Consider the following 11,336-nt stretch of genomic DNA (forward strand, 5'->3'; position numbering starts at 1 on the left):
AGGGCACCTAAAGGGGTATTCCAATTTCAGCAAACTAATGTTATTGCTTTCATGATAAAAATTTATACAATTTTCCAATATACTTTCTGTATCAATTTCTCACAGTTTTCTGTTTGCTGTCCTTCTATAGAAAGCTTCTATGTCTACATTCAGAGGACAGAAATCTGACCATGGTCACACAGGTGCACAGATTGTGACATCATAAAAATTAATCAGAGCTGTGTGATGTCACGAGCCGGGCACCTGTATGACCATGGTCAGATTTCTGTCCTCTGGATGTAGACATAAAAGCTTTCTTTAGGACAGGAAGCAGAGATCTAGAAAACAATGAGGAATGTATACAGAAAGTACAGTATATTAGAAAGTTGTATAACTTTTTAAAATACAAACAATAACATTAATTTGCTATAATGCAAATACCCATTTAACAAGTTTTCTGGTTTCCCAGTGATTTGTTGTTTTATAGAAATTTTAATAAGCATTTTTATGCAAATTAGCTTCTTGATACACTTGAGGCTGAGCCGTAACTGCTAGTGCACCTGTTCTCATCCCTCTGTGATGCCCAGTATCTCTGCACAATAATTAACATATGCCATAAAGAACTGTTTAACTCCTTAACGCTCTGCGCCGTAGCTCTACGGCGCAGAGGTATAAGGGAAGTATGAAGAGGGCTCACGGGCTGAGTCCTCTTCATACAGAGGTGGGGGTTTTTGCATTTTGCACAAAACCCCCACCGCTAATAACCGCGGTCGGTGCTTGCACCGATCGCGGCTATTAACCCTCTAAACGCCGCCCGCAAAGTCGCGGGCGGCGTTTAAAAGACGGCGGCGCGCGGGCGCCGCCATCTTTTTTTCGATCGCCACGCCCCCGAACGTCATCGGGGGGCGGCGATCGGTTACCATGGTAGCCTCGGGTCTTCTCTTGACACGAGGCTACATGGTTTATGCAGGTTCGTTACAATGAGCCAGTGGCTCATTGTAATGTAAGACCTGCAAAAACGCCATATATTGCAATACTGTAGTATTGCAGTATATGGTAGGAGCGATCTGATCATCTAGGGTTATTGTACCCTAGATGGTCTAAAAAATAGTGAAAAAAAAAAGAAAAAAAAAAGTTTAAAAAATAAAAAAAATTAATAAAATATTAAAAGTTCAAATCACCCCCCTTTCCCTAGAACGGATATAAAACATAACAAACAGTAAAAATCACAGACATATTAGGTATCGCCGCGTCCCAAAATGCCCGATCTATCAAAATATAAAAACGGTTACGGCCGGCGGTGACCTCCGAGGCGGGAAATGGCGCCCAAATGTCCGAAATGCGACTTTTACACCTTTTTACATAACATAAAAAATGAAATAAAAAATGATCAAAATGTCGCACAGACCTCAAAATGGTAGCAATGAAAACGTCGCCTCATTTCGCAAAAAATGACCCCTCACACATTTCCGTGCGCCAAAGTATGAAAAAGTTATTAGCGTCAGAAGATGGCAAAAATGTTTTTTTCTTTTTTGTACACATTCGTTTAATTTTTGAAAATGTATTAAAACACAATAAAACCTATATAAATTTGGTATCACCGCGATCGCACCGAACCAAAGAATAAAGTAGGCGTGTTATTTGGAGCGAAGAGTGAAAGTCGTAAAAACTGAGCCCACAAGAACGTGACGCACGTGCGTTTTTTTTTCAATTTTTCCACATTTGGAATTTTTTTTCAGCTTCGCAGTACACGGCATGTTAAAATAAATAACATTACGGGAAAGTAAAATTTGTTACGCACAAAATAAGCCCTCACACAGGTCTGTACACGGAAAAATGAAAAAGTTATGGATTTTTGAAGTTGGAGAGCGAGAAATGAGCCGGAAAACCCTCCGTCCTTAAGGGGTTAAAAAGAAGCCAGTAGATGTACCTGTCCATATTCCATTCAGATCCCAAGGACCAAACTATCCACAGCATGTGGATGGCTTTTGGATAAGTTCTTTCTAATATGCTGCTGATTTAAAATATATTTGGCCCAATTATGTAACAATGTAAAACATAAAAAAGCTATACATATTAGGTATAATAATGCTAACTAAACCCGAATATGTGCCCGTCTTGTGGGTCCTCTGCTCTTTCTATCTTAATAAAGATAATTGAACCATAATGCTGACCAATAAATAAGTACTGATATTAATGATAATAATGATAATAATAAAACTTTTAAAAAATACTTACAAAACTAATGTGCATCATGTATACTACCAAAGTTCATTTTGCATGCGATCTCTACATGAGAACTGTCAATCATTCCATAACCATAACATCATATGTTTGGATCAGTAAGTTAACTATGAGACATCATAGAAGTAAGGGAGGAAGGAAAAATGTTATGTGCGTCATTCTAGTTTCAGATATATGTATATTAAACACAAGCATGTGGATCACATCAATTTACCCATAGGGAAAGCAGATTCCATACACCTTCATTTCGGAAACCTGAAATTTGTGTAAGAGTTATAGCATGTATAGGGAATGAAAAGCTTGCAGGTTTCCACACTTAATGGGACACAAATAATAAGGGCCGTGTGTAGGGGCAGAATGGGAATTTAAAGTGGTCCTGGAAAAAACTGTAAAAGTGGCCCCATTCTGTGGGCAGGGTCAAAACAAGTAGGTGTGGTCATGTGATGTGGATGGAGTTACTAAACTCCATACAAATTGTTTATAGATGGTCTGAATAGACTCATACTACCTCCCTTACAGGAATAAAGCTTCTTTTATAACTTATACTGCCCCTAAGTAAAATATATTGTAACACTACATTTTATGTACAAGAATATAACTACGATAATACTGCTCCCTATGTACAGGAATATAACTACTATAATACTGCCCCCTATATACAAGAATATATCTACTATAATACAGCCCCCTATGTACAAGAATATAACTACTATAATACTGCCCCCTATGTACAAGAATATAACTACTATAATACTGCCCCTATGTACAAGAATATAACTACTATAATACAGCCCCCTATGTACAAGAATATAACTACTATTACTAGTAGCCAGCCCCCCCCCGTATATAGCCAGCCCCCCACAATATATAGCCAGCCCCCCTGTATATTGCCTGCCAGCCCCCCCAGTATATAACCAGCCAGCTCCCCCAGTATATAGCCATCCCCCCAGTATATAGCTAGCCCCCAGTATACAGCCAGTGTGCCACCCCAGTATACAGCCAGACCACTGTAGTATATAGCCAGCCAAGCCCCCCAGTATATAGCCAGACAGTCCCCCCAGTATATAGCCAGACAGTCAGTCCCCCCCCAGTATATAGCCAAACAGCCTTCCCCAGTATATAGTCAGCCATCCAGCCCCCCGCCCCAGTATATAGCCTGCCAGCCCCCCCAAGTATATAGGTTGCCAGCCCCCCAAGTATATAGCCAGCTCCTCCCCTTTACACAGCCAGCTAGTCACCCCTGTATACAGCCCCCAGCCCCCACTATAGACAGCAGCCCCCTCTGGTATACAGCCAGCCCCTTCTGGTATACAGCAGCCCCCCTGTATACAGCCAGCCCCCTCTGGTATACAGCAGCCCCCCCCCTGTAAACAGCAGCCCCCTCTGGTATACAGCCAGCACCTCCACACCCCAGTACATGCAAATAAAAAACATGAAACTCACCTTTCCGACGCTTCCCCTGCTGCTCCGCTACATGATCCAGTCCAGCCACGGTGACAGCTCCATCAGCTGCCAATGTCATAGTCTGCGACGCCGACGCATATGGAGCTGTCACCGCGGCCGGACTGGATCATGTAGCGGGGCAGCTGGGGAAGCGTCGGAAAGGTGAGTTTCATGTTTTTTTATTTTTACACCAGCCCCACCAGGCCCAAACCGGCCCCCGACCCGGCCCCAAGAAGTGTCTGCACCACATTTGTGTCACACATGAACCTTTTGTGGCACGGCTGCACTATTCTTCATGCAAATTTCTGCACTGAAATGGGCATTCTGGTGCACGCTCGGAGTGTGCACCACATTTAACATGCAAAGTTTGATAGATGTGTGTCGCACACCATTTGTTTAAGGTGCACCAAAAAATAAGTGGTGCAATCTGTTGGGGCAGTACAGAGGGTGCCAGATTCATGAAGAACGGGTACCATAAATACACAGGCAAACTCTTAGCAAATGTGCACCCATTATTTTTGAAACATATTCAACCTTCTTGCCTAGAGATCATTACCTATTTAACCTTAAAAGGCAGTATCATCTTTTATCATTATAGACATTTCAAAAGCATACTGCTTAAATGTTGGTATTTAAAATGAGACTACTGGGACAAGGGGAAAATCTGTGTATTTTGGTTAGAAATTGGCGTAATGATAGAAAATAGAGGGTCGCCCTAAAATATTATTCCCTTATTCCCTAATATGAAATTTTTCAGCAGAGGCTACTGGGGCATGGATTAACCTCTCTCGGCTGTGGGAGCAAATGCTACTCCACCCACAGTAGCCTTTGTCAAAAATGTGCATATTAGTTAAAGTTTAGATTATATTAGGAAGTCTTATAGGATTGGGTAAAAATTGTCTAGGGCTTAAAATGTTTGTAGGAGCCTTACACCGGACTTCTACCTACATAGGTAGATTCCTAATGGTAGGTTTCCTTTAAGTGACATCACCGAAGGTCACCAGCCGATTGCTATGGCAGCCAGGACCTTATCCAAGGGATCCAATCCATTGGCAGACCCCATAATTTTACCACAAACTGCTATACTGTAGTATCGAAGTATATTTTACCCCCCCCCCCTTTCCCTAAAATACAAATAAACAAACATAAATATGTAAGGTATTGTCACATTCTAAAATGCCTTCTCTATCAAAATATAAAAATCGTTTTTTTGTTTCTTTGCAAAAATTCTTCAGCCCTAGTTCCCTGTGCCAGCAGAGGAGGGGAGTGTTTTAATACACAAATTTGCAACTTTTTCTCTCATCTGTACAACAATATAAAAACTTGAAAGACTGCATAATAAATTAGGCGGAAGACTCAGGCACAACAAACTTGGCAAAGAGATTTTCTGATTGGGCAGAATAGGGATTTTTCCAATGATCTTTTTATACCTAGACATGTGGCAGAACAAGGGATGCATTCTCTATGCCAAGTCAGACAATTTGGAAAATGGCCCAAAAATGGTCTATCCCAGGCAGCAGAAAAGTCAGTCTGTACGTAAACTAGACCAACAAACAGCTGGTCTAACGTACTGTCCTACTCCACAGTTCTGAGCTTCACCATTTAACAGGCTAAAGATGACAAGAATGGCGAAGTATACAGATGAAAAAGAATTCAGCAGTCAGATATATACCACTGAAAAGGCTGTGAGTATGCAGATGATAAAGTCTTCAGCAGAGATAAGGACCATTGAAAATGCTGTGAACTACATGAATGTCAGACTATACAAATAAAAAAGGCATTCATAGAAACTTTATTGAACCATTATGGGACAGATGACCAACAAACTGCTGCTCCGATACAGTTGTGTATTTTGTGTAACAAAAGCAATAAGTGGTGATAATTTCAGTACCAATATGCTAATTAGGCTCTTTATTATAAGATGGATTCCCCAAGTTGTCAGATCTAGTTTAGGATCACCCACATTAGAGAGACAATTTACCATTATCATAACTGCTCTACAATCAGTGGAATGACAACTATTAATGATAATAATGACTACTAATAATGAAAAAGTTTGCTTATAGTTGTCAAACGTTAATTAAAGTAAGTAATTCAACCGGTAGCATCAAACTTTTTTTATGCAAAAACATCAAAAAGTTTTGCTTATGATACAGTATTTTATAATATTGTATATTTTTGAGAATAGCGCACAGATCCAGTTCCATTGGGTCGTGTGAGAAGTGCTCCTGTTAAGTTACCAGGGAACTATCAGATCCATCTGTTTTATTCAGTAGCAATGTACCCAAGTACTATAGATATACTGCACCAGTCCATCAATCTAACCATAATTATTTGTTAAACATACTAAAGGAAATATCTGAGACATGAAATGTTGAAACCTACCTGAGAGTGACACAGCAGCTACAGCTTCCACTTTTTACAGTGCTGAGCCAGAGATATAATCTCCTGATCTCTGGCACTAAAAATATAAATACTTGAAAGGAAATATGACATTTCTAGTGTGGGAAAATTTATGTAGTGGAAAAAACAGCTGCTTAAGGTTTAAATGTAAAAATCTCTGCTTGAACTATAGAAGTAAAGAGAAGAAGCACATGTACTTTTTGTTAGTCACATAGAAGGTCAAAGTTATCTTATTCCTAAGACAGTGATCTGTGGTAGGTGAACAAAGGCCAAGAAAATGTCCTTTAAAGAACTGTTTTTGTATACCGTACCTAAGGATAGATATTGTTACATAGTGACTAGTAGAAACAGCCACCTACTGTGCTGTCAATTCTGTGGTTGGCTCCATTATAATTATTAGCCTATATATAACTGTATGGATATACAGTATATATATATATAAGTAGTAGGTAGGTACCTTAGCAAATTGGATTTTCTTTCCTGTTAGTACCAAATTATAATCACAAAATGAAACTCGTTTGCGTTATACCAGAAAGTTGCAAGATGATGTCATGTGTTTGAGTTTCTGTCAGTTGTAATCTAAAGTGTTTGTAAACATTTAGAAAAAGATGTCATTTAGCTCTCAGGGTAGATAAGACCCAAAGCACATACTTTAGTAAGTAAAGTAAAAACCACATTGGTACAAAAAAGTGTACAATGTACATCATATATCTCTGCTCCACACACATTAGTAGAGTAAGGAACGCTGCTGAACAACACCAAGTCTTCCCTGGTAATGATAAATACAGTTTTTTATCATTCAAAAAGTTTAGAAATATTCCTAAATTAAAAAAATAATAATTCATAAAAATCACATGAAATAAACGTTGGTACAGTAAAAACCCATGTCATAAATATTATAGTTTCTGAAAAAAATGAAAACTTGGAATTAAACATATAAATTCCTTTTATAAATCAGTTTCACTGACCTGCTATTGGCTTTGATTCTATCTGCCATTAATAACCAAATGAGCCCTAAAGAGGTTGTCCTATCACTGCCTTTACTTCTAATATTTTCAAAAGTATTAATAATGCAAACATCTAGGGTAAATATTACTGTGCATCTTTATTATCAAGTAACTTTTTTCACAAATAGCCGATCATTTTTTGTCAGGTAGTGGCCAACAGTAGAGAAAGTGATCCAGAGAATTCACATTTATTGGCAGTTTCCTACAAACCCAATAATGTTTTTGTTACCTCATTTTGATTAGTCGGGCCACAAGTGTCTCAAAGCTGTATGGAGTCTCTTTCCATCTTGCTGCTGGTACTACCATATGCTTGTTAATGATGGTTGTTAATGATTGTTGTTGATATCAATAATTCTCTAGCATCAGTAGAGCCCCATGACCACCCACCTAAATAACAGAAGAGGTTAACCCCTTATTCCTAAAGTCAGTTGCCAGAACCCTTGCATTTTCTACTTCTAGTTCTGCTGGCTGAGTACGACACCTAGGTATATCCTCTGCAGAGGGCTGAGTGCTTAATATCGATCTGCCTCTTTGAGTTGGGGGTGTATAACTTGTGCCAATAGGAGTAATCAATCAGCTGCTGGCAGTGCATCTAGGCATTGCATTTCAAATCATCTGTGACTTCATTCGGTGTCAGACAAGTTTCCTGGCCCATGGTGAATCACAAACTCTACTGTGCTTTTTGTTGTGATTCTGACCATTGGATTGTCTCCTGTACTAGACTTTTCTACTGCCTTACAATATTGTACCTTGCCTTTTAGTTTTAACTGATCTGACTATTTGTCTATCTTGTGTTTGTTTGTCTTGTCTGTTTTGTGCACATAACCAGGGTAGGGACTGTCACCCAGTTGTCGCCATCTGTTTAGTGCAGGTGTGGCAAGTAGGCAGGGACTTAGATTGTGGGCTTGTACTTCCTCCCTGTCTTGTCACCAGTTTAACATAAAATCACCATTTTTAAAAGATACATGAACCTCTGTACTTGTGTCTGTCTTGTTCATTCTTCAAGTATATTAGGAAGTTATTATTTAAAAATATTCTTCACAGGGGTTGTCCAACTCACATAAAAATTTGCCCTTGAAATTGTAACACCGGGATGATCATAGGGTATCGACCCTTCAGTTCTATTTTTGTGGCTTGTTTTGATCTGTTTTGCACCTTTATTTCTAATTTAACTGAATTATTTTTCATCCTTTTTTTCTAGGCTCTATGTTGTGGCTAGGCTTTCTGTAGCATGGTGCTTGTAATAAGAATAATGATTTGCAACAAAGTCACACAAAAAATCGGAATAGCATTCCAATAAAAACCTGGCTTAAAAAGTACCCACATTAAACATCTGTCTAACTGTGCTTTGGAAATCACAGAATCGATAGACATGTTAAGGTTATGCTTATGATTAAAAATGGAAACAAAATATTTAGAATGTGCTGCCAATTTTCCTCATCTCTCCACTGTGTAAGAACCTGAGAATATTTAGTTATGCATAAGAGGAAAACTATCACTACGAGTAACAAAATACAAACTACAAAGAAGACCATTGCTGCATTTAGGATGAAGAGGAGCGAAGGTGAGTATCTGTAGTTTGTTTTTTGTTATTCTTAGTGGTAGTTTTCCTTTAAATATAGATAGTAATGTGGAATAATACTTTTTAAAAATCATAAAAAATTCCTAAATAAATATTTTTCAAAAATTTGGTAAGTTTATGTTGACACCTTCCATTTAAAATATGTTAATGACACCTTACCATGCTATCAAGGAGGTTGTTAGTGGTTCTCTAATTAATGTTCAGTCATGCTATTGGGCATGGCAATAATCAGTGGCATAACAAAACTCCAGGGGGCCCCACTGTGAAACCCTAAACCCTCACTACTGCTCCCCATCCCATATTTTAAACTTCAGAATACACAAATACCATATATACACTCCAGACATATGCACACATAAACTATATATGCAGTAAACTGTTTGGACATGATTAGGAATGGAACGGACTTGTGTATATAAGACCTCACAGGTCACAGTGCATATCAGAGCACTTGAGAATCATGAGGTCTAAAGAACTGCCTAAGGAGCCCAGAAACAGAATTGTGGCAAGGCACAGATATGGCCATGGTTACAAAAGATTTTCTGCGGCACTCAAGGTTCCTAAGAGCACATTTTAATAATACTTAAAAAGAAGAAATTTGTGGCTACCACAGCTCTTGCTCGACCTGCCCATCCAGCCAAACCAAGCAATCACGGGCGAAGAGCTTTGGTGAGAGGAGGAAAGAAGAAGCCCGGGATCACTGCGGCTGAGACATATGAAAGCCTGCATACATTCTGCAACAAAACACATGATGGATTCATAGAATAGAAAAAATTTGGATTCTCTGGTCTGATGAGATGCAGTTTTAACGTTTTGGTGTTATTTCTAAGCGTTATGTGGTGAGAAAACCAGGCACTGCTATCACCTTCCAAATACAATCCCAACAGTGAATCATGGTGGTGGCAACATCAAGCCATGTGTGTCAAACTCAATGTGACAGTAAACAGTTGACAATAGAAGATTATCATCAGTTTGTTCTCCTGGGACCCAAAGGTCTCAGGGGGCCTGAGGCTGCTCAAAATTGCAAATATGCTGACCTGACATTGTCAAATCAGGGCACAGAAGCTGGTACTGGCAGAGGTCACTAGCTCAACATTCTTCCCCAGCCGAGAAAGCATGTGACCTGCCTCCACCTCACACCAACATGAATGTAGAGGTGAAGAGGTGGAGCTTAACACAGACCACAGATATGGATTTGTGGTCAGTCCACATTTCCTGCCAAAAAGACCCTGGATTCTCACATGGTATTTGACACATATTTACCAGCAGAAAATCTGTCATACCACCGTGTGAATGGTTTGAATTGTTCCGTCACCTCATGAACACCATGCTTTATTGTATGTGACTGCTTTACAAACCCATACAATGCCGCTGATGTCAGTGATTAGTCCTGCAGTGACCTGTCCAGAGATTGCGGACAGCTCCAAGGCAACGACAACCGGAGTACAGACTATTATATGAACGCATTACTACCTCAATACCTCAAAGCAAGAATTATTTACCTTGGACAACCTCAAGTTTTGGGAGCAACCTGGGCCTATTCTCTACTTAATCTTCCACTGGCTGTTGGTGGACCTGCAATGAAAATTAGAGGTGTCCAGCTACTGGACAATATGCAATCCCACACCAGAAGTACGCCACCTCTGACATTCCCTTGTCAAAGCCTAAACTTGGTCTTCAGTTATCCATCTAATCAATAAAAAAGACTCCTCACTGAAGAAGAGATAGACATTTAGGCTTTGTATGTGTTGTATAATTTCACTTGTGGTTGAAAATATGTGTCATTCTTCTAATCTGACAAACATTGTTCTGAAAATCACACAATGCTGAACAATTGGGACATGTGTAACATGCAAAACAAGGTTTCGGAGTTCATGGATTTTGTCTCTCTCAGTTTGTAACAATTGGTGATAACTGGCAGGTCATTGAATAGGCCACAACTTGATCCAATTTTTGAGGTTTTATGGGGCTAAAAAATGAACTTTCTGTCTCTTTTTTATTATTTGCAGATCGTATCAACCCTTTCTACATTCTTAAATGCATAACATTACGTAGTATAATAAAAAAAAAACATAAAACGGTCGACCATGGTTGACCCGTGAATCCTGGAACTTGTGCTGGCCGGTTACTGAACTTTAGTGTTGACTTGCACAAAAACAAAATGTGACTCCATTGGCTATCTTTGAGTAAAGGCCACCACTGAGGTTTACTTAAAGTTGTAGCAGTTACCTGATGACAAATGGAATGTCATCAAAATACTGTATGTTATCAACACCATCAACAGTAAGTATTGGTTTGCTGCCATGAAAGGCAGGCCATAGGTGTGACTACTGCTTCATTCATGCTGCTCCAGAACAGGGACTCTGAACACCTGTTCTAGTGATCAGTATGGGTTCCATTGTTACTAGCAATCATTTTCTGTGGAGAGGTGTTAAAAGCTTGTAATGGAAATTAGTTTTAAAATCATCTCGAGATTATTCAACATTTATCACCTACCCATAGGAGATGTGATGCATGGTCTCTGATTGAACCATCTTTGAATTCCACACCAGAGCTTTTGTTAAAGCTACCTCATTCCAGGATTTACATGGAGAAGAGATATATACAGCTAGTGATGGGGCTAAATTCTCTCAATTTTGGCTGCTACTACTGTTTTATCAGAGATTTATTGTTTTTTT

The sequence above is a fragment of the Engystomops pustulosus genome, chromosome 3 (assembly GCF_040894005.1).
Source record: "Engystomops pustulosus chromosome 3, aEngPut4.maternal, whole genome shotgun sequence".
Classification (NCBI taxonomy): domain Eukaryota; kingdom Metazoa; phylum Chordata; class Amphibia; order Anura; family Leptodactylidae; genus Engystomops; species Engystomops pustulosus.